We start from the raw sequence: 13,772 nt of genomic DNA, 5'->3' as shown, positions 1-13,772 counted from the left end.
GGCCATGTAGTTGTTTTGCTTAAAGTATTGTATTTTGTGGTTGGGCCTGTAGTGTCTTGGACATGATAGTAATTAAAATTTTGGAATTTTTATATATTTAAGTTGGTTCTATTTTGTCCAATTCTTGTACCTTTGTGTATAGTTTGTTCTTTCTTTTGTAGTTTGCTTGATTCCGCCTTCTAAAAAGCGTTGAGCGCACTCCCACCTGAGTGGCTTTCACTACCTCTGGTCGTGGTCCCATATTTTGTTGCCCTCCGATAAGTACTGTAGGGGTCAAGGGGCGGTGTCGTGATAGATGTATTGGTATTGGCACTTATAACTTACTCATTCCGAATAGGAATTTCTTGCTCCTTTCTGAACTCTTTATGCTCCTTCCATGTGTTGTAACTTGCTTTCGATTATGAGGCTTGATGCCAACGGATATGAAGTTCGTTTCAGGGATGGGATTGTTTCAATTGGGAATAATAGAAAAGTCATTGTATGGGAGAAAACTCAAGGGGATATAAAATAAATGAAATTTCATCTTCTTTGCTTACTTGAATGTGTGTGATGATGAAACTTCTCTTTTGTGGCATATGTGTTTGTGTCATATTAGTAGAAATAGAGTTTCAAGACTTGTTAATGATGGCTTGATTCCTAAAATGACAAATTTAGATTTTAAAAATTGTGACCCATGTTTATCTGGTAAAATGAGTAAAAAACCCTTTCGTAAGGCAACTAGATCTTATGATTTATTGTCATAATTCATTCTGATATTTGTGGGTCACTTTATGTAAAAGCACATAGGGGTATGGAATATTTTATTTCAATCATTGATGATTATTCGAAATTCGATTATATTTATCTAATTAGTGGAAAATCTGATGCACTTGATATATTCAAAGAATTTAAATTAGAAGTTTAAAACCAATTAGATAAAAGAATTAAAATCCTTAGAACAGATCGAGGGGGGGAATATCGTTCTAATTTGTTTGTTATTTTTTGTAAAGAAAATGAGATTATACACCATAATACCATGACCCACACACCCCAACAAAACGGTGTTGCCAAAGGACGTAACTAAACTCTTATGGAAATGGTTCACTCAATAATGAGTCATGCTAAATTATCCTCAATATTTTGGGGTGAAGGATTGTATACTGCCATGTATATTTTAAATTGAGCTCCCTCAAAATCCTTAAAAAAAACGCCTTATGAGTTATAGACTGGTTGTAAACTTCGATTGGATCATTAAAAAATTTGGGGTTATCCCGAGCCATGAGAGATCTAAGCTGCAGGCTAAAACTAGAAAATACTGATTCATAAGGTACCCTGACACTTTAAAGGTTATAGTTTTTATGACAATGAGACCACATCTTTGGTTGAATCTAGAGATGTACATTTCTTAAAAGAACATATGAAAATAGGCAACCTTTTCTTATAGATATACATGAATTAGAAAAAAACAAAAGAATACATGAAAACATAGAAAATTATGAACCTAATGTAGAAAACCTTGATAACTACATGGATAGTGGGAGTGATACATTTGAACCTACCATTATAGATGACAGTTAACCTAGGAGCAGTTCTAGGATTAGAAAGGCACCATATCATTTATAATCATACCAAAGTTTTATTTGTATGGACACTTTACACCAATACTATAACTTTGTTTGTCAAGATACTCCTGAACTATCCAATTATAAATAAGCTATTAATTCTAATAAATCTGATTTTTGGACTAATTCCATGAATAAAGAAATAGATTCTATAACTAAAAACCATTTATGCGAGTTGGTAGATTTGCCTAGTGGGAGAAAACCGATTGGTTGTAAATGTATTTTATAAACAAAACTCAAGGTTGTTGGTAGTATAGATAAATATAAAGCATGACTTGTTGCTAAAAGGTATAACAAAAAAGAATGTATAGATTTTGTTGATACTTTTTCTCCTATAGTAAGATTTCCTTCTATTAGAAGTTTGATGTCTATTGTGGCTAATCCTGATTTAGAATTGTTTCAAATGGATGTTGAAATTACATTTCTCAATGGATACTTTAAACAAAGAGATATACACGTAACAACCTTAAGGATATATTTTTAAAGGCAAATAAAATAAAGTGGGCAACTTAATCAAGTCACTATATAGATTGAAACAATCTTTTTAGACAATAGCATTTAAAATTTCATGATGCTATTATGAGACTTGGTTTTGTTTCTAATGAAAGTGATCATTTTATTTATATTAAAATTAGTGGGCGTAAGATACTGATATTGTTTTTATATGTGGATGATATTTTGATTGCTGAAAATGATATAGATATGATTAATGAAACAAAATCATGGTTGCAATCTAATTTTGCAATAAAAGATATGGGGGTGGCATCATATGTTTTAGGAATTGAAATTACAAGAGATAGATTAAATATGATGCTCAACTTATCTCAAGAGTATTATTTAGAATATATTTTAAAAAATTTAAAATGGATTTATGCAAGCTGGTCTCTAACCATGTTGATAAAGTAGCTAAATTATCCATTGATTTATGTCCGACTAATGATAATAATGATATTGTTAAGATATGGATATCTCGTGTTAGTATTGATTAATACATCAATACTGATACATATCACTATATCTCTTGATAAGATGAGGATATGTATCATACTGATATATATCAGTATGAATATGCATCTGTATTGATACATATCTCTTGATAAAATTAGGTGATAGTCTATCCATAATCATTGGTATTTATCTGTAACTGTTATTTGCCGTATATTTAAACAGAGTTTTGTATATTCTTGATTAATCAATTTAATAGAGTTCTCTGCAGTATTATGAAATAATCTTCGATGGAGGCCTAAGGCGCAAATATACAAAAATGTAGTTTCTAACATGGTATCAGAGCCATCTTTAGCAAGCTCAATACTCAATGCTCACATTGCAAAGCTCAATACTCAGGCTTGAAACGAGATCGCAGTAGAGAGAGAGAGAGAGAGAAAGAGAGAGAGAGAGTTGCAGCGCCACAGAAATTATCATATAGAGAGAGTTGTCTTGATATGCTCAAGATAAGCCATGCATTAGCCATTTGGGGCAATCTGAGGAGCACTATTGCGGGAAGCTCTCGATCCACACGGGAGATTACTTGGATCTGTGTTTGCTAAAGATGGCAGTGTTTCAAAGGCTTCGGAAATTTTTTTTTTTTTTTTGGCTTTTCCAAGTGCTTCTTGTTCAATGATCGAATCTTTTGATCCTGGTTGATAATCAAATTTTTTGTTAATTTATCATGTTTAATGATTGAGTTTTTCGTTACTCAAAATCCAAAATGCAGTAACCCTTGGTCATGTGATTAATTTCACTGCTACATCAGACTACCTTTTATTATCACTTTGTACATGTAAGGCGGTTCAACTTTTGCAACATCCTTCTGTTATCATTTAGTCCATGTAAGGCAGTCTGACTTTTGGAACATCGGACAACCTTTTGTTATCATTTTGTACATGTAATATTAGTGCCATTAAATAAAATAAAATAAAATTAATAAACAACTTACTCGGATCTATCCTTAAATCAGATGAGGGACTTAAAGTTCCATACCAAAACTATAGACCAAGCCATCTAATGACAAGCTACCTTGAAAGCCCTTTTTGGTGCATCTCATTCATCCTTTCCCATCATTCTCTATCTCTATTTTACTTGGGGGGTTAACCTCTTTTTATAGAGAACTATTTAATTCGTAACTCTCACATTCATGGTCTATACGAGTTGAGATCCAAATATAACTCCTGTCTTAATTCGCTTAAGTGTAGCTAATTAAGATTAACAAGTTGTCAGCAAACTGTTAATCCTATGTAATGAGCTAAACCTGTCATTAGTGCATTAATGACTCATATAATAGGATGTCATCTAAGTATTCCTACAATTTGATAGAAGATATTTAGAAATTAAATAGTTTTGACATCTATAATATAGAAAAACAATTATTACAAGGAATCCAAACACATCACTGGGTATTCCCTCCAGTGCAACATCCTATTAAAGCTCTAAAATGGATTATAGTATATGGCATTGCTTCATGTCAACCATATGGGATTTCACATTTACTATATAATATGACTTTTATACAATTATTGAAAAATAAATTCCCGAGAGAAAAGGGAGTCATAGGCCACATTTCCAACATCTCCCACTTGGCCTAAAGGCTTATATATGGTATTGGCTCATGCTCTCTACATGGGATTTTCATATACACAGCCTGAAGGCCCTTTGACTTCTTGTTCATAGTATTGCCTCATGCTTTCCATAATGGATTTTCATATACCCACCTGAGGACAGTTTGACATCTTGTACGTGGTATTGCCCCATGTTTTCTACATGGGATTTTTATGTACTTATCAATATGGTTTTATGCTCTATTATTGGATTTTCATTTGGATTTATCTCAGCCCCATAGCTACTACATATTTCTCAAATATATCCCGGCCCAAAGCCTTAAAATGGATATGTAATAATCTCATTTGAAGGTATATAATCCACTGTTATGTCTCCATATTCCACTACATCCTGAATATGGTACCTCCTACGAACGTGCATAGATTTAGAATTTATTTTTTAATCCTTGATAACAACAATGACTGCTTGATTATCACGTAATATGTTTATAGATCCATTTTTGATGCATTCCAATTTTAAATCTATCAGAAAATTCTTCAACCAAACAACGATCCTAAATTGCAAGCCACATATTTTGCTTTCATGGTTGATAAAGCAACATAATCTTGTTTTTTACTACAACATGATTTAACACCTCCACTAAGAGTAAAAATGAAACCCGAAGTAGATTTACTATTGTCTTAATCTCCACTCCAATTAAGCCCCCATCAAATATTTATTTCATAATACTGCAGAGAACTCTATTAAATTGATTAATCAAAAATATATAAGACTCCGTATAAATATACAGCCAATAACAGTTAAAGATAAATACCAATGGTTATGGATAGACTACCACCTAATCTTATCAAGAGATATGTATCCATACAGATGTATATCCATACTGATATGTATCAGTATGATACATATCTTAATCGTATCAAGAAATATACTGATATGTATCGGTAATGATGTATTAATCAATACCAACACGACATATCCATATCCTAACACTTCCCCTCAAACTCAACATGCTTTGACGCAAAGCAGCTAGAGTTTGAACAATACTAAGTTACCAAAAACAAGTAGTGATATTCAGATTGTTTGAACAACTAGCACATATTGCAAGATTAACAAGCCTCACGAACAGACAGCATCAGGAACAAACATGATCGAGTAACGAAAAACTCAATTGATAGCAAACAAACAAGTCTTCAGAACATCTAGGATCGAGTCACGGGAAATTCAATCATCTCACAGGATGAAGCAATAGAAAACTCCATCACCCAATGGGATTGAGTCACGAAAAACTCAATCATTAAAACATAGGCATCCGGAACTGGATCGAGTAAACTCAATCATCACACAGGATGGAATAACCCAATACTCCATCATCCAATAGGATTATTAATATATCATAATAATTGTCGCATTAAAACACTTTCCCAACAATGGCCAACCTTGCCTATTTCAAGAGAAGCCAATTCTAGGAGAAGCCTATCCCCATGACAAACTTCTCTAGGTACCATACAAGCCTGGTTTTGCTTGAGAGAGAGAGAGAGAGGGGGAGAGAGAGAGAGAGGGAGAGGGTTAGAGAGAATGAGAGAAGTTTCTCTAACTCGTTTTGTTTTAGATAGATAATGCATGGGCTAGAAAGAGAAAATGAGAGAAAAAAGGGATAAATAGAGGAAAATGGGAGAGGTGGTTTAGGGAAAGAGAGAGACAGAACGGAGAGAGAGACGGGGGCGTGGGGCAGGTTAGAGAGAGATAATGAGAGGGGCACAAACTTGGGTTACTTACTTGTTGGGCTGGTGGTGAAAGTCCAACATTCATCTTGAGATTCGATTTGATATATGGTTAAAGGCTAAAATCACCCTAAACTTCTATATTTTAAATATGAAGGATCATTCCCCCTGTATTTTACCTTATTTAAGAAGGCGAATATTATATTCCTTATCTCTCACTAATGTAAAAAATATGAGGGCATAAATGGAAATTGTAGGAGGGATATTTTCACCTTGAGGTGAGATTGTTTAAAATCAAATGATAGTTATTCTAGGATTTGAGCTTGGGCTTGATTGGATAGAGTGTTGATTAGTGTTATAGTATGCTCAAATTCAACTAGAAGAATGTTGGCTACCTTTATTATTATAAGATAGAAAATTGTTTCATGCGGTGGAGACTGCATTTTTTGGTCCTCGAGATATAATCCATCTAAAAACAATTGAAACTAATGGTTCAAATGTTTTCTTAATAGAATTATTATTTCTAATTTTCTAATTTTATTTATTTATTAATATTCATGATCTTCGTGTTAGAGATTACATGACCTTAAAAATGAAGTCCAAAAATCCATCTCAAAAATAGCTTTTTAAGAGGTTACTCATTTCCACATGGAGTCATAGAAATCGTGTCCTTATAAGTATACCGTTTCATTGATCACTCAAGATGACTCAAGATAACATCACTCAATACCAACAACATCACTCATTTACTGACTCAGTATAATTAAATAGAGATGAGAAAGAGGGTGAAAATATTTCATTGATCACTCAAGATAACATCACTCAATACCAACAACATCACTCATTTACAGGTTCAGTATACTATTTGTCTAATAGAGATGAGAAGGAGAGAGAAAACTGAAACCAAAATAACAATTTTTTTATTATAAAATTTTTTCTTATTTCTTCATAGATTGCCATAGAAACATGAGGATTATGATAAAAGTTTAGACTGGTCTAGTCTCTGATGGAAGTATATAGTTTTTATGTAGTCGTGAAAAACTCACATTAATCTTATTATTTCTGAGTAAGATAGAGGTTTAAGATTTGGGTCCTGAGCAAATTGAGAAAAATAAAAAAGGGTATCTTCTGATTTATTCTTCTGGCTTGGTACCTGGTTGGTTTCCAAATTTATCTCTCTTTTTTTTCATTGTTTAGGAACTTCTTTCTTCCCCTTATTTAGGAGTGGCTGGTTTCCTTTGTCCATCTAAAAATTATTCGGGATTCCTGCTAAAAAAATCTACAAGAATATTGTCAGTACCTTTAATTTATTCAACTTCAAAGTTATAATTATGAATATCATTAGACCAACAAATGCATATATCAATAGACCCAAAAAGACTTGTCATTGTTATATATGCAATGACGAAGGACATATTGCCCCAAACTGTCCTCAAAAAAGAAAAAAATGTTAAGAAAATAATAAAAATCCTTGAAGAAAATTATTATGAAATTTGTTTCGGGTAAGAAATTTTTTATAATGAAACAATTATATTCGAAGTTGAGACTGAATCAGAAAGCAGTGATTCATAATCAGAAATAGTTTTCATAATGAATGAAGAATATAAAGCAGAAGTTCCTGATGAAGAGCATCAAGAAGTTCTTAAATTAGGAAATATAATTCATGAAGAATTTACAGTTGATTAGTCTAAATTAGAAAAATAAAATACTCTTAAGAAAGAAGAAATATATAAATTGTTAAAGTTCCAATTTTTTAATGCTAGAAACTTTGAACATTTTAGTGGTAATACAACAACTAAAGCTTCATAAAATGGTTCGGTTTAAATAACAATTTTTTACAAAGTCAAAATTGCAAAACTCATAAAGCAATATCAGAAACCTAGATATATGCATATTGGAGTAATCGTAATCGAAATAATAACATTATTTCGACAAGGGATAGATACCCCAATATTAGTTGTTGCTTTTGACAAAAGATTCAGTGATCCTATTAAGGCAATAATAGGAGGTGTACAGTCTAATCTTGTCAATGGAAGAGTTTGGTTTAAAATAAAACCCAACTATTTCATCTCAGTGCAAGATAAAAACATTCAAGATATTGCTAAAATTTTAATCCAAATAAAAAATATTGGGATAAAAGAAGATAGTTTTGATCTTGCAATAGAATGGAAAGCACACTACATGAATTAACTAGTATGACTAAGATTTTTTTAAAGAATATAGACAATAAATTCGTAGATATCTTTGAACCTTGTAACTTTGATATAGAAATCCAACCAAGATTAATCAATTGGTGAGATCTTGAGATATCTGCTAATTGGATATACTTATGGATTGTTGAGTCTCTTCTTGAGATTGTTGATTATTTTCCTACTCATCTTCTTCTCTTTGTAGAGACGAACTAGATCCAGGAAAAATAATAATTTTAATATTTTTGTATCCCAATGGTTTTTGGTTTACCACAAAGCTTAATCTTTTATTTGAGAAACGTTGATCAGTAAAATATATGTTGTTTCCAGAGGTTTGGAAAGTAATAGGTTGTACTTCTTTTTTGGAAGTTTTTTCTATAAAGTTTTCAATTAACCAATTCATAGGGATCTTAAGATCTCGTCAATTGATTAATCTTGGTTGGATTTCTATATCAAACTTACGAGGTTTAAAGATTTCTACAAATCTATTGTCTATATTCTTTGTAGTAGTCTTAATCATTCTAGTTAATTCATGAATTGATTTCCATTCTATTGCAAGATCAAAACTATCTTCTTTCATTCTAATATTTTTTGTTTGGATTAATATTTTGATAGTATCTTGAATATTTTTATCTTATACTGAGATGAAATAGTTAGGTTTTATTTTAAACCAAACTCTTCCAGTAACAAGATTAGACTGTGCACCTCTTATTATTGCCTTAATAGGATCATTGAATCTTTTGTCCACAGCAATAACTAATACTATGGTATATATCCCTTGCGGAAAGAATGTTGTTATTTTCATTAAGTTACTCCAATATGCATATATATGAGTTTTTGATGTTGCTTTATGAGTTAAAAATTGCTATTTCAACATAACTATTTCTGAGGCTTTAACAGTTGTATTATTACTAAAATATTCAAAGTTTCTAGCATTCCAAAATTGAAACTTTGACAATTTATATATGTCTTCTTTCTTAAGAGTCTATAATTTTTTTAATTTAGACTCATCGATTGTAAATTCTTCATAAATTACATCTGCTAATTTAAGAACTTCACGATGCTCTTCATCAGGAACTTCTGCTATATATTCTTCATTCATCATGAAGAATATTTTTTATTAAGAATCACTGCTTCCTGATTCAGCTTCAACTTCGAATATAATTGGTTCATTATCGAAAATTTCTTCTCTGAAACAAATTTCATAATCATTTTCTTTAAGGATTTTTATCATTTCCTTAACATTTTTTCCTTCTTGATGACAGTTTGGGGCAATTTGTCATTCCTCATTACATATATAACAACGACAACTATTTTTGGGTTTGTTAATATTCTTCTTGACTACATATCATTTTTTTACAATTGAAGTTTTATTCTACTTCTTCGAATTTTGTTTTTTTGAAAAATTTCTTTTGTTTTTTATTTTCGCAACCAAATTCAAAATTGTTTTTTAGGATTCGACTGTAATCTTTTTCTCCAAGTCCTTTCCTGACTTTTTTTTTGCTTTAAAGTCTAGGCAATGACTTTCAATTTTTTGGAAACAAATCTTATTCTATTTCCCAAAGTATCATTTAATGATGTATCACTGACATATTTACTATATTCAATGTCACAAATTTCATCCCATGGTGATGGTAATTTATGGAAAAATTGTTTTTTCCATAATTTTGATTTATTTTTATTCAGCAATTGGTACCATTTTTTAAATTCTTTAGCAAAGGCTTCAAATTCTTTAATGTTACAAAGTTGTATCTTTAACGAAGTGTATTCTGCACGATTTTGCAGTTTATACACATCTATGTGTCCACAAAATTTTTGTGAAATCTTTTAAGATGTCTTCCATTTTCTTTTCTCTATTAAGTATATTAGTTTTTTCTGATTCCCCTAGTTGAAGCTTCCCATTTTCTAAGAAATTACAAATTATCTCATTATTGGTGCCTTGGGCAATAACTAATTAACTATAGTTTACATGGACTTGAGAGAGAGAGTAAGATATTTGAGGATTCAAACCACAACTTAACCATCAAATAAGAGAAAGTTAATTCATGTTGACACATAAAAATAAAGTACATCAAATTATTTTGAAATTTGAGAGAGAGAGAGAGAGAAATAGCCTTCAAGGTTCAAACGACAACTTACCCATCAAATAAGGAAGAGATTTGGGAGAGAGAGCAAAGCATGTAATAATTTCATATGAATTACTACGAAAGGAAGAAATTTGTGTGTGAGAGAGAGAGCAAAGCATAAGATAATTCCATATGAATTACTAGAAAAATCTCCACTAACATTGCTCATATAAAATTCAAATAATATGATTACAACATTGTTCCATCACTTCCTCTCCCAAAAATAATTTTTGCCCTTGAAAATACATATGCTTAAAGGTATCATGCCTTTGACTTGATAACTTTGAAACCCCATAACTTCATCACCACACTTCAAACTAGAGCCTCCTACTTTTGTTGTCCCATACAAACTATCTTTGTTCCCCATTCAAAATGCACCACTTTGGCTTCTTGATGCTAATTGTAACTCTAGGATCTTCATCATCACACTCTTATGACAATTCTTCTATGGCTCCTCTGCTGTTGAACATCTTGGGCATGCCAAACCTATCCTATGGAATTAGATAAAGATGTTATTGCAAAATGGAAGTATATCACATTGTAGAATATATACATTGTACCCAGCTCCCACCATTTTCTCCACTGTTCATGTTCGACTTCAGGATGCGATTGATGGTATCCGTAAGAGTCATATTAGGGAGTTGATCATTTGCCATGACATAAGTAGCACCACATAAGCACATTGACTTGGAAATGATATAGTCCCTGGTAGCTGATAAGAAACATCAGATAAATTGGGTTCATCAGATATTGCTTCCTCAAATACCTTCAAAAGTTACGAAGAGATGGACAAGACTTAAGGACTAATTAAGAGTTCCTTTCAAGATGCATTACCTATGGTATCATAACAGGCCCTACATATCAAGAAAACAAAATTAAAAAGAATGTAAAATAATTAAAAAAATGCATTGCTTTTGGTATTATAACAGGCCCCTACGTATACATAGAAAAATCTTAAATAAAAAAAAAATACATAAGACTACTTTGACAACGGGGATGCAATGCATGAAAATTACTAGTAATTTTGGTATTGTAACAAGCCTCTATTAAGAATTTTGTCGAATACTTTGCAAATGTGTTGGATCTCAACAAGATTTATAAACAAGTCAATAATTGCAGTAGCTACAATGAACCAAAAACTAAATTGAGTGATTCTAATATGAACTCATATTTTTTGGGGGGACTTTTAAAATTATATATAGAACGAGAGAATTCCATTTTATATCAGACGCTTGGGTTTTTAGCAGTGGAGTTGCCTAAATAAACACAAATACAGTGAAAAATCAAAATGCATAGAGAACCCGACACCAAAACATCAATCAATAAATAGATAAACAATGTAAATTATAGAAAAACCCAAGATTAAAGTGAAAAAAAGAACGATTATCAAGTCCATGTTTTTGTGGGCCTGTAAATTAATATTTGAGATGAACAATTTGCCCTAGAGAGAGGGTAGAGAGAGGGACTATTAGCTTGCTAATTCATCACCAAAAGTGAATACTTAATTATTAATCCATACCATATTCAAAATCCAGATTTTGAGAGTAGCTTTGAATTTGAATGAAATAATAGGTTCTCAAAGAGGCACTCCTCCATTCAATCTTCAACCAAACAAAGGTGTCTTCTATCATGTGCTTCTTCCATCATGAACTTGAATGAAATAATGGGATACTTTCCTGCATTTTTTAGGAGATTGCTTCCTCAAATATTGCTTCCTCAAATACCTTCAAAAGTTACGAAGACAAGACTTAAGGACTAATTAAGAGTTCCTTTCAAGATACATTACCTATGGTATCATAACAGGCCCTATATATCAAGAAAACAAAATAAAAAAGAATGTAAAATAATTAAAAAAATGCATTGCTTTTGGTATTATAACAGGCCCCTACGTATACATATAAAAATCTTAAATAAAAAAAAAATACATAAGCCTACTTTGACAACGGGGATGCAATGCATGAAAATTACTAGTAATTTTGGTATTGTAACAAGCCTCTATTAAGAATTTTGTCGAATACTTTGCAAATGTGTTGGATCTCAACAAGATTTATAAACAAGTCAATAATTGCAGTAGCTACAATGAACCAAAAACTAAATTGAGTGATTCTAATATGAACTCATATTTTTTGGGGGGACTTTTAAAATTATAGATAGAACGAGATAATTCCATTTTACATCAGACGCTTGGGTTTTTAGCAGTGGAGTTGCCTAAATAAACACAAATACAGTGAAAAATCAAAATGCAGAGAGAACCCAACACCAAAACATCAATCAATAAATAGATAAACAATGTAAATTATAGAAAAACCCAATATTAAAGTGAAAAAAAAGAACGATTATCAAGTCCATGTTTTTGTGGGCCTGTAAATTAATATTCGAGATGAACAATTTGCCCTAGAGAGAGGGTAGAGAGAGGGACTATTAGCTTGCTAATTCATCACCGAAAGTGAATACTTAATTATTAATCCATACCATATTCAAAATCCAGATTTTGAGAGTAGCTTTGAATTTGAATGAAATAATAGGTTCTCAAAGAGGCACTCCTCCATTCAATCTTCAACCAAAAAAAGGTGTCTTCTATCTTGTGCTTCTTCCATCATGAACTTGAATGAAATAATGGGATACTTTCCTGCATTTTTTAGGAGAGAGAGTATGGGCGAGGGCAAGGAAGGAGAGGGAACGGGCAAGGCAAAGGGGGGGAGAGAGAGCAGAGGCGTGTCAGAGAGGGGATAGAGAGCAGAGGCCAAAATTTAAAATTCCGTCTTTTTTTTTTTTGTAGTTGTCGTTTGAAGTTTTTATCAAAAATCTAAAATACCCTTGTATATAAGCTATGGTCATCACATAATGTGCGGGTAGTAAATGTAAAAGGTTCTTCATGAGTCCCTCTAACTTGAGCCTAAAGTTTTTGGAGGGTTGTTAACTCTGGGTTTTGTCTAGAGTTAACTAACTCCTCAAAATATAAAAGTTTAAGTTAGACGGGGTTGTAATAGGTGTATTTATCAAAATAATTATAATTTTTTTATTAAAAAATTATTTGAATAGATAACTTTACCATTAAGTAAAGACAAATTTAAAGTTTTCACAAAAATATAATGGTATTTTGAAAGTTAGTGTCTTAAAATTTTATTTATAGAGTGCCTTTGTTTTTTAGTTAAAATTTCAATTTTATCCCTTATAGAGATGACAAAAGTACTTTTTGTCTTGTAATAATATTTACAAAATTGTCTCAAAAAATATTTTTTTAAAAAAAATAGACTACAAAATTAATAAATCCACATTTTACAATTCTCTCTATCTTGAACCTTTATAATTTGAAGGGTTGTGAAGTTTAGAATATCCCATATATATATATATATATATATATATATATATATATATATATATATATATATATATATACATTTAATTATTTTTTAGAACTTTTTTAAAAAAATTGTAACCCGAATTCTGCACTCAACTCGAGCAAACTTGATGTTGAGTTACTCATCGGTGTCTTAGTGGGCTGGCACAGCACACTTACTTGTACCTTCATTCTTTTTTTTACTTTGTAATTATCTCTTCTCATATAGGACACTT

At 31.4% G+C, this 13,772-nt stretch overlaps 1 long non-coding RNA gene across 3 annotated transcripts; it reads right to left on the bottom strand.

Annotated features, from left to right (window-relative positions):
• Nucleotides 1-10,333: 10,333 nt before the first annotated feature.
• Nucleotides 10,334-12,984, bottom strand: LOC110008538 (uncharacterized). Of its 3 annotated transcripts, none has more exons than XR_016044234.1 (4): nt 12,669-12,984; nt 11,716-11,920; nt 10,768-10,908; nt 10,334-10,687 (listed from the first exon to the last, which is right to left on the bottom strand). It is a non-coding gene; the product is annotated as an uncharacterized LOC110008538 (long non-coding RNA). The 3 variants fall into 3 exon arrangements; XR_016044235.1 differs by having other exon boundaries at nt 10,334-10,682; XR_016044236.1 differs by having other exon boundaries at nt 10,334-10,682; nt 11,716-11,872; nt 12,669-12,941.
• Nucleotides 12,985-13,772: the final 788 nt, after the last annotated feature.

Source organism: Amborella trichopoda, chromosome 11, assembly GCF_054954075.1.
Source record: "Amborella trichopoda isolate Santa Cruz 75 chromosome 11, AtrichopodaSantaCruz75HAP2 v2.0, whole genome shotgun sequence".
In the NCBI taxonomy this organism is placed as follows: domain Eukaryota; kingdom Viridiplantae; phylum Streptophyta; class Magnoliopsida; order Amborellales; family Amborellaceae; genus Amborella; species Amborella trichopoda.
The sequence above is the reverse complement of the archived record's forward strand: the minus strand, read 5'-3'. Positions and strand labels throughout refer to the sequence as shown.